The sequence below is a fragment of the Phodopus roborovskii genome, unplaced genomic scaffold, assembly GCF_943737965.1.
Source record: "Phodopus roborovskii unplaced genomic scaffold, PHOROB, whole genome shotgun sequence".
Taxonomy (NCBI): Eukaryota; Metazoa; Chordata; class Mammalia; order Rodentia; family Cricetidae; genus Phodopus; species Phodopus roborovskii.
In genome coordinates, this window is record NW_026126563.1 from 4,704,734 (window position 1) to 4,717,969 (window position 13,236).

Sequence of the window (13,236 nt, forward strand, 5' to 3'; positions counted from 1 at the left end):
CACCTACAATGGTGGAGGAGTTCATTTCTTGAGTGGCCACTACAAACAGTTGGCAGCCATCTACAGAAATAACCTCAGCCGGAGAGGACTTAGTCCTAAGTTCATCACACCCAACGCCTGATTGCAGTGGAGAAGAAAGACCAACCTCTTTGCCTCAACTTGGGATTGCTTGCCAGAGGCCCCCCAGCTGGAACGATGGACTCGAGTGGACTGCAAACTCTGTAAACACCTCGCATTGCTGGGCTCCTCTAGCTAGCCCTCTCTCTATCAGGGTGCTGAGCTGGCTCACCTGCTAGCCAAGGTCCTTGCTGAATGTATTAGTTATTTTACCGTTGACCAAGGCAGCTTATAGAAGACAGGGTTTATGTGCGTCCGTGATTGCAGAGAGATAAGTCTGTCATGGTGGGGATGCAGGGCAGCTGGGGTAAAATGCTGAGAGCTCGCATTCCCTACCACAAGCATGAGCGAAGAGAACAGCCCGGAAGTAGGAGACGTACTTTGGTGACGTACTTCCTCCATCCAGGCTGCACCTCCTGTACTTCGCCTGCCAGTGGGTGACCAAATGCCTAAGACTATGAAGGTCATTTCTTATCCAAGTCACCACTTGATTCTAAGCGGAGCAGAGCTGGTCCCTTCGTGGACAGAAAATCAACGGTTCCATGTGGCTTTCCCAGGACTGGGGGTGTCGGAGGAGGAGCAAGGGGTAAGCATGACACTCAGATCTTTTGAGAAAATTATATAGCTGGGAATGTCTTTGCTCATAGGCCAATGTTTCCCTTAGTTCCTTTTCCATTGCTGGTGATAAAATCACTATGGCCAAAGCCAAAGGGGAAGACGTCCATTTCATCACATACTTCCAGGTATTAGTCTATCACAGAAGGGAATCCGGGCAGGATCTGAAGCAGACGCCATGGAAGAAAGGTTTCTCACACAACTCAGGATCGTTTGCCCAAGGATGGCACCGCCCACATCAGTTACTAATCAAGCCTGCCCCAAAGGCTTGCCAACAAGACAGTCAGTGTCCCCGCTGAAGTCCCCTTCTCTCAGATGACTCTAGCTTGTGTGGCTGACAGAAAACCAGTCAGCAATATGGTGGTGTTCAGCAGTTCCACAGACTGGGTTATTGTTAGTACAGAGAGCAGCTACACCAAACAGGAACAAACTCTTTCAAACCTCCTTTCGGCTTTCCTCAAGATGTAAATTATTTTACAGGGTTAGAAAGTGAAATACGTGAAAATATATGTTCAAAATGCTCGTTGTGTTCCCAGGCCAACTCCACTCATACGTGCTCGTTTTAATCTATTTGTGCTTTGTAGGTTATTTTTTATATATAAATGAAATTGTATACATACTCTTCACACTCTTTCTTATAGAAGGCAGCGCGCACATGCGTGTGTGCATGTACCTGCTGCATCGTTCTTCATCCTGCTTTGTGTAACCTACATGCACTATTCTTTTTTAAGATTTATTTATTTTTGTGCATACGAGTTTTTCGCACATGTACATATGTGTCTCACTCACATTTCTGGTGCCCTCAGAAATCAGCAGAGGGTTCCAGATGCCCTGGAATTAGAGTTATGGGTGGTTGTGAGCTACCACTGTGGTGCCTGGAAAAGAGAAGCTAGCGTTCATAACCACTGAGCAATGTCTCCAGCCCCCCGGTACATCGCTCTGTATTTTGTTCTCGTTTTCTGTTTGTTCTCAAAACCCTTCCATGCTTTTAGCGGCTGTCTGATATTCTATTTTGCTGCAATACCATTATTTATTCAAACTTGCTTCCCTATGGATACTCATTTGGACGGTTAGTCTTTCATTTTTATAGATAACGATCTTGTTCTTGAATGCTATTTCGTATTTAATGTGCTGAAAGTGGCAAGCTCTCAGTGTAGATTGCTTTAAACCCTATAAATAACAGACACACCATTTTGTCAGGTATTTCCAATCTTTTTTCTTGATGTTTATGTTATGTTTTTTCATATGAGGCCTCTGCCAACATAAATTTTTCATTCAGTTAACAAAATTTATTTCCCAAATCTATCTTTGTGGACTGGTGGGTGACAATTAGCCGACTTCCTAACATTATAGATGTCAATATCCAAAACATAAAGTCCCATATGAGATGTTCGGTATGGAGCCCCATTGATATTATTTTGGAACAGAAGAATGTTTATATACATGTATATGTATGTGTATGTATATATATATATATATATATATACATACATATATATATTTGTTTTTATTAGTCTGTGTATGTGTGTGTGCATGGTCTGTGTGTGTGTGTGTGGTTGTGTATGTGTGTGGTTGTGTGCAGTAGCAACAGAACAGTGAGTATGACAAGCAGCATGAATTTTATCTGGGAATATTTAAAGTGGTAAATTCTCTGTTTGCATTTTAGATTCAGGAAGGAAAAGAATTAAAGCAACAATAGCTAAACCCCATGAATCACCAGGTCCTGTCATCTCCAGTACAATTTAAGAAAACCCAAGCCTACCCCAGATTAGGGTATCATAACCTCCCCCCAAAAAAGGCAGACGTGAGACGTGCCTTGGTTCCTTGGAGAAATGACTGATGGGCCCAAGCAAAGAAGAGATGAGAGGAAGATCTCACATTATTAACATACACAAAGAAACTCATGATTAAGGGTGCTCTTCTGACCAATACAGTCCCATTTGTGAGCTGAATCTGTTGATCTGGTTTTGGGATATATGTGGATGTCTCTGTGCACTGTTGAGCTGAATCTGTTGATCTGGTTTTGGGATATGTGTGGATGTCTCTGTGCACTGTTGTAACAAACTGATTGCCCTGCTGGCAAGATGCTCTGACAGGAATACAGGTTGTTCTTGCAAGGAGTCTGTTTTAGATTTGCATAAGAAGGGAACAGGCTCCATTTGATGGGCATTCCGTGATTGTGTTTCTGTGCTAATTTGCACTTGACCTTCAGCTTTATGAACTTAGAATACTTCCCACTCACAAACATGCAGAATGAAGTATTCTAGAAGGATACCAGAATCTATCCTGAGTGGATTTGTTGAAGCTAATAAAAAAATATATATATGTTTGTTGGGGCTGGAGAGATGACTCAGAGATGAAGAGTGTTGTTTGGCTGTTCTTCCAAAGAACCTGGGTTGACAACTGTCTGTAACTCCAGTTCCAGGGGAAGCTTCTGTGGGCATTGTGGGCTTCACTGTGCATGTGTGTGGGGGATGGGGAGGGAACTACAGATGAAATTCAGTCTCTAGAGTGCTTACCTATCATACCTTAACCAGGCAGACACTGTGGTTTAAGCCTCAGTACTGACTAAACTGGGTATAGTAATGAATACCCAAAATATCAGTACTCAGAAGGCTGAAGCAGGAGGATCTGAAATTTATTAATTTTCACTCCTTAGTGAGTTTGAGGTTAGCCTGAGTTACATGAGACACATTCTTAGTTAGGATTACAATTGCTGTGAGGACACATCACAACCAGAAAGCAACTTGGGGAGGAAAGGGTTTATTTGGCTTAAATTTCTGGATGACTGTTCATTATCGAAGGAAATCTGGGCAGGAACTTAAGCAACTCAGGATCCTGAAGGCGAGGCCTAATATAGGGCCATGGAGGGAACTTCTTCTTGACTTGCTCCTTGGGATTTGCTTAGCCTGCTTTCTTATAGACCACCAGCCCAGGAGATGATACCACCCATAGTGAGCCGTACCCTTCCTCATCAATCACTAATTAAGGAAATACCCTAATAGGCCAATCTGGTAGATGTGTTTTCTATTTAGGCTTCCTCTTCTCTGATGATTCTAGCTTTTGTCAATTTGACATAAAACTAGCCAGCACAAACCCCAAACTCAGACCAAAAGTACAGAAAGTGTTGAGGAAGACCATAGAGATTCAGTCAGCTGAATCTGCTTCTGACACCAGATATCGCGGTAAATAAGGATCAGGATAAACACATAGGCCGAATAGATGTTTATTCAGGGAGAAATAACTTACAACCTAGACAGATGAACACCAGGAAATTCAACCTGATCCTCTCCTGATCGAGTCACGCCAGAAAGAGAGCCTTTTCCTGGCCCCCTCCGACCTCCTTCCACAGGTCACTCCGCCCATGGCTCCACCCCCAATGGGCGTGGTCAGTGCCACAGAAGGACTATCTCACTACATATGATATGGTGGAGAATGTTCCATTAAATAGGACAAGAAAGGCATTTAAATATCGATAGGGTGTTTCTCAGATAATTAAAAGATGTGTCAGCTTTGGGTTCAATTTTATGTAACTTCATTGTCAATAATTATACTATCTTCTTTGACTCCCTGCACCACAATAATTGCTTGATAAACTTCTATAAGTCACTTCAGAAATGTCTTTAATCTAGATTAATAAACAAAGTACAAGCAGACATGTTTACAATAGTGCCTAAGCAGAATCAGTGAGCCAAGTTTGCAAATATTGAGATGAAAACACACAGGACAGAATGGCCACCAAACTTGCCAAGTTACCTTGATAGTCAGTGAATAATTCAGCACTTAGCTTAAAGAAAGAAAGAAAGAAAGAAAGATAGAAAGAAAGAAAGGAAGGAAGGAAGGAAGGAAGGAAGGAGGGAAGAGAAAGAAAGAAAGAAAGAAAGACCGACCCAGATTCCCTGTTAGGAGACCCTTTCTCAGTTAGGAGGCCTGGGAAATCTATGGAACCTCTGACTGGATCCAGGATATATCCTTAGTGCAGGAATGGACTTCAGGAGCCCATTCCCCATGGATAGATACTCCCTTAGCCTAAAGACACTGGGGAGGGCATAGGCCATACCCCAAATGACTTCACAGACTTTGATGATCCCTCATGGAAGGCCTAATCCTCCCTGGGGAATGAGATGGGGGATGGGATGGGGGTATCTATGAAGGGCATGGGAGGATGGGAGGGAGAAAGAAGGAACTGTGATTGATATGTTAAAATAATAAAAGATATTAAAATATTTTTATCATGTGTCTGCTGTTGATATGAGCATGCAAGTTCAGGAATCATGGATCTTGCAGGATCTGGAGCTATAGCTGCTTGTGACCTGCCTGTGTGGGTGGTGGGAACCACACCAGCATCTTCTGGAAGACAGCGAGTGCTCTTGACCACTGAGTCATCTCTCCAGCCCCACCCCCTTAAAAGAACAACTAAGCAGCATACATGTTTAAACTGAGGACATCAAGGTTGAAATGGGACTTTCAGGTGGGGAAGTCATTTAACCTCAATCTCTTTCTCTCATAGAAGCTGGGGAGTTTGTCACATTGCACATCCAGGCTGAGCCAGTGCCAGACTCAAGTCCTGACTCTGTTCTTAGTCAATCTAGAGCATTCTTCCAGGTCATAGTGATAAATGCCATAGCAATGATACAATCTCAAGGCAGACATGTTTAGTACGGTGAGAGGTCACCTACGAAGTGGTTCTTGTATCATTCCCAATAATTAGAGCCTGTTACTATTGGTTGTAATAGTGGGAGGGGTTATCCACTCTTGCAGGCCTTTGTAAGGGATAGCCTAATTCTCTGGCCTTGAAAGTTTGGCACCTCAAATACCATCCAGAGGCTATAATGTGACTGGCTTTTCAGGTTCCAGATTCTGGGTGATATGTCCACAAGCTGCCCCGAACTTCAAATAAGGAATCTCAGACACCATGGGTTGTAAAGACAACACTTTCTCAGTTAACAAAATAATAAAAATAAATAGAGACCGGTGATGATCATAGAAAACTACGATAGAGACTATCAGACCATAAGAAAGAAAAACAAAATTGAGTTTTGATGGGTTATCCATGACAGTCTATAATGGGCCATAACATTAATGGTCTTTCTTACTGTGGATTGTACCTTGGAAGCAAGATCAGGCATTCAGAGTGGGCCTCTCAGACAGGAAGTTCACACCAATAGAAGCATGATTGGTGTATGCATGAGACGTGTCTAAATCCCTGCATTAAATGCATTGCTCCCAGCCCCTTCTGCTATTGGAAGGTGGTGGAACCTTTAGGCAGGGTCTGGTGAGAAGTTTTTAACTCACTGTAGGTGAGTTAAATTTCTGGCCTGTTCCTCTTTCCTTTGACCCCATTTCTTCCGCAAGTATGTCCCATATGATGTATCGTTACTTCAACACAGGCCCAAGGCAACAAGGCCAACTGATGGTGGGCTAGAACCTACCAAACGCTGACAAAATGTTTTCTCTCCGATTCAATTGTTAACGTCTGAGATGCTTGCCGACAGTAACAAAAGCTAACGATGTGTGCTTAAAGAAAAAAGAGTGATAGTAACCACAATACCTGTGCTCAGGAAAACATTGGAAAGAGAAAGCAGGGAACAGGGTCTTTAGAAGAATCCCTTAAAGATAAAACAAGACCTTAATTAAACAATTGTACGGAGGTAGAATGCCCATGACTTAAATATGTATAGGTTTAAATTTTGCATTGCTTGTTGCTCATATTCTCTCATGGAATCAGATCATACTGGGCTTCACTGGAAGACGTCTCTATCTCTACACACAGCTGGGGTAGACGCCATGGGCTACCTCTGCCCTGTTCTCTGTTGTCAGCCCTTGGAATAAAGTTCAACTCTGGTTTACCCAGGCTGCAAGGGACAGTCATGTCCAGGGTAGACACAGGATTTAGAAGGGGCACCATTTCCAGGTCAAGAAGAAAAGGCTCCTCCGCAAAGGAAGCATTGCCAACCCGGTGGAGGGAGCGGTTTGGCTCACTTTCGGGGCCGTGTTATTTCCCTTTAAAATCCTCACTGCCGTGTGTGGCTCCTCGGGCCTGGCATCTAAAGTGCGTGCCACTCACTGTATATTGATTCACCCTGCTGGGCTGGTATGCCATATGCCTGTAAGGAGAAAAAGGCGGGGTTGGGGGAGAGGGAAACATCTCATCTTCTTGTAGCTGTCATGGATGTAAAATCCCTGGCAGCAAAGCGGGACTTGTGGTAATAATTGTGACACAATAGATTTTGACAAGACAGACTGCTGATATGTTCATTTGCATACTGATGCTCAGCACCCGCCCTCTCTTCCCACAATGCGCCCTGGGCCCCATGAGGAGGTCCCAGGTATACCAGCACAACAAGGCTCTGCTCTTTCACTGGAGTCCAAATGGCCTACAAGCAAAGTGGCACTTGTGCTTCTGAGAAATAATTTGCAAAAGAGGAAGGATGTGAAGAAAAACACAAGAGTGATGATTATATGTAGCCATGCACTTCCTGCTAATAAGAGTGGGTGCAGTTTCTACCAATGACCTTGTCCATAGGAGCCTGAATTCTCATAAGAACGGATGCAGCCGGCCATTACACACGGATATGCTCAGCAATCTAGCAAGGGCCACATCTTTACCGGTGCATATCTTGAAACAAAAGGAACATGGGTGGTCCTCACTCATTTCCACCTTGCAGTTATTAACTCCCCAAACATTCCAGCTCATCTTGGTTTGGTTATATTTATGCTTTTTTTCCACAAAGGAAAAAAAAAAGATATTCTAGCTGTACATGAATGATTCAAAGATCTCCTAGAACTGGCTCACCAAAATCCTACAGCTGCAACTGTAGCCTTAAGACTTATCTGGTGCGGTCTGGACTTCTGTAACAAGCTGGTATGAGGAAGGTGAGTGGTAATTCGCCAAAAGCAATGGACCAAGATGCAATGAACGCTGTGGCCATTATCTCCATCATTGTCAAGAAAACCGTAAGCCCGTGCTACCCCCAGTTCACAAGGAAGTAAAGGAAAAGGTTCAGATCTGTGCCTACCCTTGCCTGTGACACTCACAGCACCAAAAACACACAGACAGCATCCTCTGTGAATAACAAGCATCCAAACTTGGCTACTAAGACGTCGGTGCCAAAAAGCTCAGCTTTCTTGGGGGCAGCCGCCCCTGTGAAATTTTCTCTGCTTCTTCATCCAGCGAGTTTGGGCAGTAGTGCTGGTGAGCTTTGGCCGCCTGATGAAGGATGAGATCCAGGAGTAGTCCTGGATGAAAGTATCCCAAAGGTCACAGAGAGCCATTACCTCCCTGTTAAGGGTGGTGCTGTGTCCCTAGAATTCTCTATTTCGCGCTGAAGCATTGTCTAGAACATCTGGTTGGTTGTATTTCACACAAATCAAGAGACTGTCACTTCCTGAAAGCTACCTGTTTGCTTTCAGTTCATTAAGTGTGATTTTGTTTTCAGGGAAAAAAAAAAGCATGATACGTGCAATATACAACATGCAATTAAGCAAAACAGTGCAGACAAACATGCATGCTCATAGTGAGACTAGGAAGGAAGAGATCTACGGGAGCACAGAAGTGAGCATACTGCGATGGTGACTCGGATGCATCCCTTCACCATTTCCATGGCCTTTGATTTATGATAGAGAAAAAGGTCTTCCAGATGAACTACTCTATAAGTGGAGATCCCATTTCTCAGTATAGGAATATCCATGCCTACAGGCATAGAATGTTAGGGAAATTGTCTAAGATGAGGGAAGAGAAGGAGAACCTTGTGGCCCTGCTGAGCCCATAGAGGAGGTGGGGGTCATGGGAACTCCGTGGTGGACCTACAGCCACCTCCACGCCACGTCCAACGTGGAACAAATGACTAATGCAAACCCACATTCACACAAGTGCCACTCAGCTCAACGTCCTGACTCTTGGATGGAACAGCACTCATGGGTTTAGATAGAACCATTAGGGAAAACTGCTTTTTATAAACCGCTGCATTATTCAAAACCACGACAGCAACCGAAAGGGTTTAACGAATGTCTCTCTTGAATGTTGTACTCTGCCTGTAGCTGTGTGTATGTGTGTGCTTTGAGAAAGGTCTTGAACCCGTTATCCTCCTGGCTCCGTCTTCAGGAGCTAGCATTACATATCTGTGCCACCACCCCCGAATATGTATGTCCGTCTGTATGTTTGCATGCGCTTACCTGACTGTTGACTAGTGATCATTTGTTTCATCTGAAATCTATTTCTCTGTCCGTCTAATCCACATTTACCTGTCATCCTGCTAATCCGTTTCCTACCTGTTTATTATCGGCGTACCATTTATGACTCATCGCTGTCTACCTGTTTGATCTACTTGCTTTGTACCTATCTGACACCTATACTCTATACATACTTATCATCTCTCTATCAGCTTATGCTCTCTAGATCGCCAGTCCCCCATCTGTCCCTCCTGTTATCTTTTAATGTGATTCCTGGGTAACCAGAGGGCAGAATAAAACTATTCAATTGTGTCTTCTATAATTAGCTATCATTATGTGTCCTGTTATTATTCAAACCCCAATCGCATTTGAATTATTTGGCTGTACCAATGTTCAATATACCTTGCCCTCAACACACTCACACTTTCTCATAATGCACATAGTGCCTTCTCCTTTTCTCCCTTGACATCTTGCCATTCTACCAGTAAGCACGTCAATCACAAACTCTCTCTCTCTCCTTTTCCTAGTCTATGGCCCATACTTCTCCTCCGTTCCGAAGTGGGAGGAGAAATAGAATATATTGCTGCCAGGCATGGGCAAAATTGGGTCTGCAGATACTGTAAGCTTTTATTCTAGAAGTGGGAGTTCAAGGCAGGTGAAATCCATTCAAAGTTAAAACTCTCCAGTTCAGTGGGAAAGCTCGAAAAATTTACACACAGTGCTTTCTGGTCCATTTCCCCTTTCCAGATAACTTCTCCCTCCCCCACCAATAACAGTCTTAATAGACTTGCCAGATTTGATACATAAAGGTTGTTAAATGAGAAAAGGGAAAACTAAGCCAACTAGAATAGAAGAGAGCGGCCCTGTGCCTGCTGACTCTATGAGAGAGGCTGCTGGTGAGAAGAGCAACTTTACAGGTTTTAGAACGCCAGCCAGCCTTTGGCAAGCTAACTAGGTTGGAAAACACATGTAAATCAAACACTTAAGGTGGGCGAGGGCAAATCCTAGGCAGTTTCTATTGCACAAGGATTAAACATTTGTGTGTGTGTGTGTGTGTGTGTGGCAAAGAATTCATAAACAGAAATCAAAAGGTCATCCAAATGATGATGTAAAAAAACAGTATTAGCACACGTGACAAACGGTTGCCTCCTGTCATGTATAAAAGTCTCCTGAAATAGACTGCAACATCATCAATAACTTGGGAAACTGCAGTTGTAAGGGAGGGGAGGGGAGGTTTTGACTCAGAGAGAAGACGGATGAAAACTACAGTGAACTTCGGACTGGCAAACAAACAAACACCAACAAAAAGCCACCATAACAAAACGATAGCCATCTAAGGCATCAAGAACAAAGGTATTCCTAAGAGTTGGTGTGACAGAGGTGCCCCAGGATTTCTAAGTCAATTGGGTCATTATCGTGGATAAATGAGAATCTGGGAAAACAAATTGGCCGGCGGATGTTTATTCAGGGAGAAATCACTTACAGCAGAAACAGATGATCGCCAGCAGGTTCCCATCCCAAGGGTGCCTCCGGATGCTCTCTGTCTCCAAGAGTGAGCGCTGGGGTTCGGGACCTCTGACCTAGTTCCCCCAGTTCATATCCGCACCTGTCCCCATCCCCCAGTGGGCGTGGTCAGTGCAACAGGTGTGGGTGGGGTGGATATGTCACTACAGGTAGTATCTCTGAAAATCAAACACATAAATACCATTGCATTCAGGAAGCCGTCCCACAGATATAAAACTGTCACCAGTGTCTAAGGACATGATTTCCACATCCTCAGCTCCTCCAAGCTGATGATCCACTGGTGATGCTGTGCTCCAGCACATCAGATGGACAGAGAACATGCCCAGACAAAGCAAGCACCTTTGTTATATAATATAGCGGCCACTGCTTAGTTAGGGACGCCCTGTGTCCTATGCTAAACAAAGAATTATGAGTCAGACTTCCAGAGTTCCGGCTGTGTGCTCATCAGAGTCCCTCCAGAACTCTTCAGGAAATAATGAGTTAATTTTAGGCAAGTCCAGGTTGCCAGGTTGCTGCCAAATGGTAGATCAGGACCAGAGAAGAAGTGGCCTGTGGTTGCCCTGAAGGTTTTAAACGTGTGGATTTGTTTGCTTCTCTGGGCAGGCAGGTTTCCTCTGTGTTGGGTTCTTCTGGTTTGCAATCATTGCCCGTAATGAGCAAACACTGTGCATGACAGAGACAGAGGGTGGTGAATACACTTGTTCTGAGACTTGGCTTAAGTAGTATTTGGCTCACATTTCCTTGCATCCAAGTCCTGTAGGTACAGTCTGTGTCCCTTATCATCTGCTTGCACACACTGTATTATAAAGTCTCATGGAGCATCAGCTCTGAGAAGCTCACGCTACATTTCTCTTTCAGAACACAACACATTTTAGCTTCTGCTTTCTGCCCATGTTTGTACGTAAGACAAGGATATGTGTGGAGCCGTGAACGTGAGTGTGTACACCTGCGCTTCCAGAGAAATGTGGAGCCGTGAACGTGAGTGCATACACCTGCAGCTTCCAGAGAAATGTGGAGCCGTGAACGTGAGTGCGTACACCTGCAGCTTCCAGAGAAAGTACTCTTTAACAGGTGACACTCCACATTCTCTGATTGGTTATTTGAGTTATTTGAATGTGTTGCCCTGTCTTTGAGAGACTGACTCTACTTTAGGAAGCATTGGCATCCTTGGGTATAACATTTGTCCCACATTACGGATTCTGCACAGGCTACCCTTCCTGACTCCTGATATCTGGGCGTTGATCGCCTCTAGTTTGTTCATGGCCATCCAAAAGCAGTTGTACCTTGGGTAATGCCAACATGTCCGGCTATCTCTGGAGAGTGGCCACTACTCCTTGATTCTCCAACTGCCCCCAATGGCTTCTTACTGACTGGCCACTGGAGGCTGGGCTCAGCATATGGAAGCATTGCTAGATGATAATGGCCTTGTTAGAGGAATGGAGATACTTGCATAACAATATAAATACACAGCAAGAAAAATGGATTATGTAGGACATGCTCAGGCGACCCGAGTGGAGCAATGCCAACCATGTCTCTAGCCTGGACACTTCACTCTTCACCCTGTCCTCTAGGGAGTGACAGGTGAGCCAGCTCCCTGACAATGTGGCATAAATGACATAATCATTGGACTTGTTCTTTGAGTTATTGATGACAAAACCCAGCCTGACCCTGTGAGTTAACAATGGCCCAGGGGCTGCTTACCTGCGGATGCTCTATTGCTACTTGTGAAGAGTAGGACAGAAGAAAAGGGATTTGGAAGGTAGGACGTAAACAAAGACAGCAGGGAGTAAAAGCAAACAGGAGAAAGGAGAGGGAAGACTTGGGACAACGAAGTGGGCATCAGCCAAGAAGCTCTAGATATTACTCGGGGTTCGGGAGGGTCTAAAAAGCTAAAGTGAATGCACGGGTCTCAAGCGTCAACATCTCAAAACAGTGCCCCCTGTTTTGTCAATGGCATTGTAGCTAAAAACATGCTAAACTGATCCTGGGATTTCAAAGGAAATTCAGTAACTACCACAAACCAGACATCTTAAGACGGCGGTGAAGATGATGTGGGGAGATGGTACTAACTGCCGCTGTCTTGGAGGAAAACTTACAAGTGTCAATCGTCGCATTTGGAGTGGCTTCGCATAGATTATTTGTTGAAATAGTGGCAGTACTTTTGCACCTAGTTCATCGCCTCTTGTTAGGACACTGCCTGCCATAACTTGCCTCTCGCCCACAGGTAGAAACAATGGTACTTACAAAGCACAGACTAAATCCTCCAAACCGGAAGCCAAAACGACCCCTTACTCTTTTTAGGTCTCCTACACTCAATATAGTAAAGGAAAAATGACTGACCTAGAAATATATTCATTCAATAAAAACTAATGGAATGGCCAAACAGGCTGTGAGTAAGAAAATGTGTTTGTTGCCCAAATTACAAGTGAAATTTTAAAGCAAATTTGGAGAAAATTACAATCATGCCTGCATTTGAACCCGAAACACCCGGTGCATGTAGGCTACAGGGTATGTGGACTCCTAAAACTATCATTTAGGACTTTTGTTCCTGAATGAATCATTTCAGATTTGTGGGCCAATTTATCCAGCTGTAAATGAAATACATAACAGTTGAAGCAACCACTGAAGAGATGCGTGACTTACGTTTCTCTATACCTGACAAGAAACAGATTGAGGCAGGGGTATACCTTTGGCTCACAGTTTGAAGTACGTTCCTTCTTGATGGGGAGACACAGTGGCCACATTGCATCCACATCAAAGAGGAGGAGACAATCACGCTGCTTGGCTCATTTTCTTCTTTTAATTGGG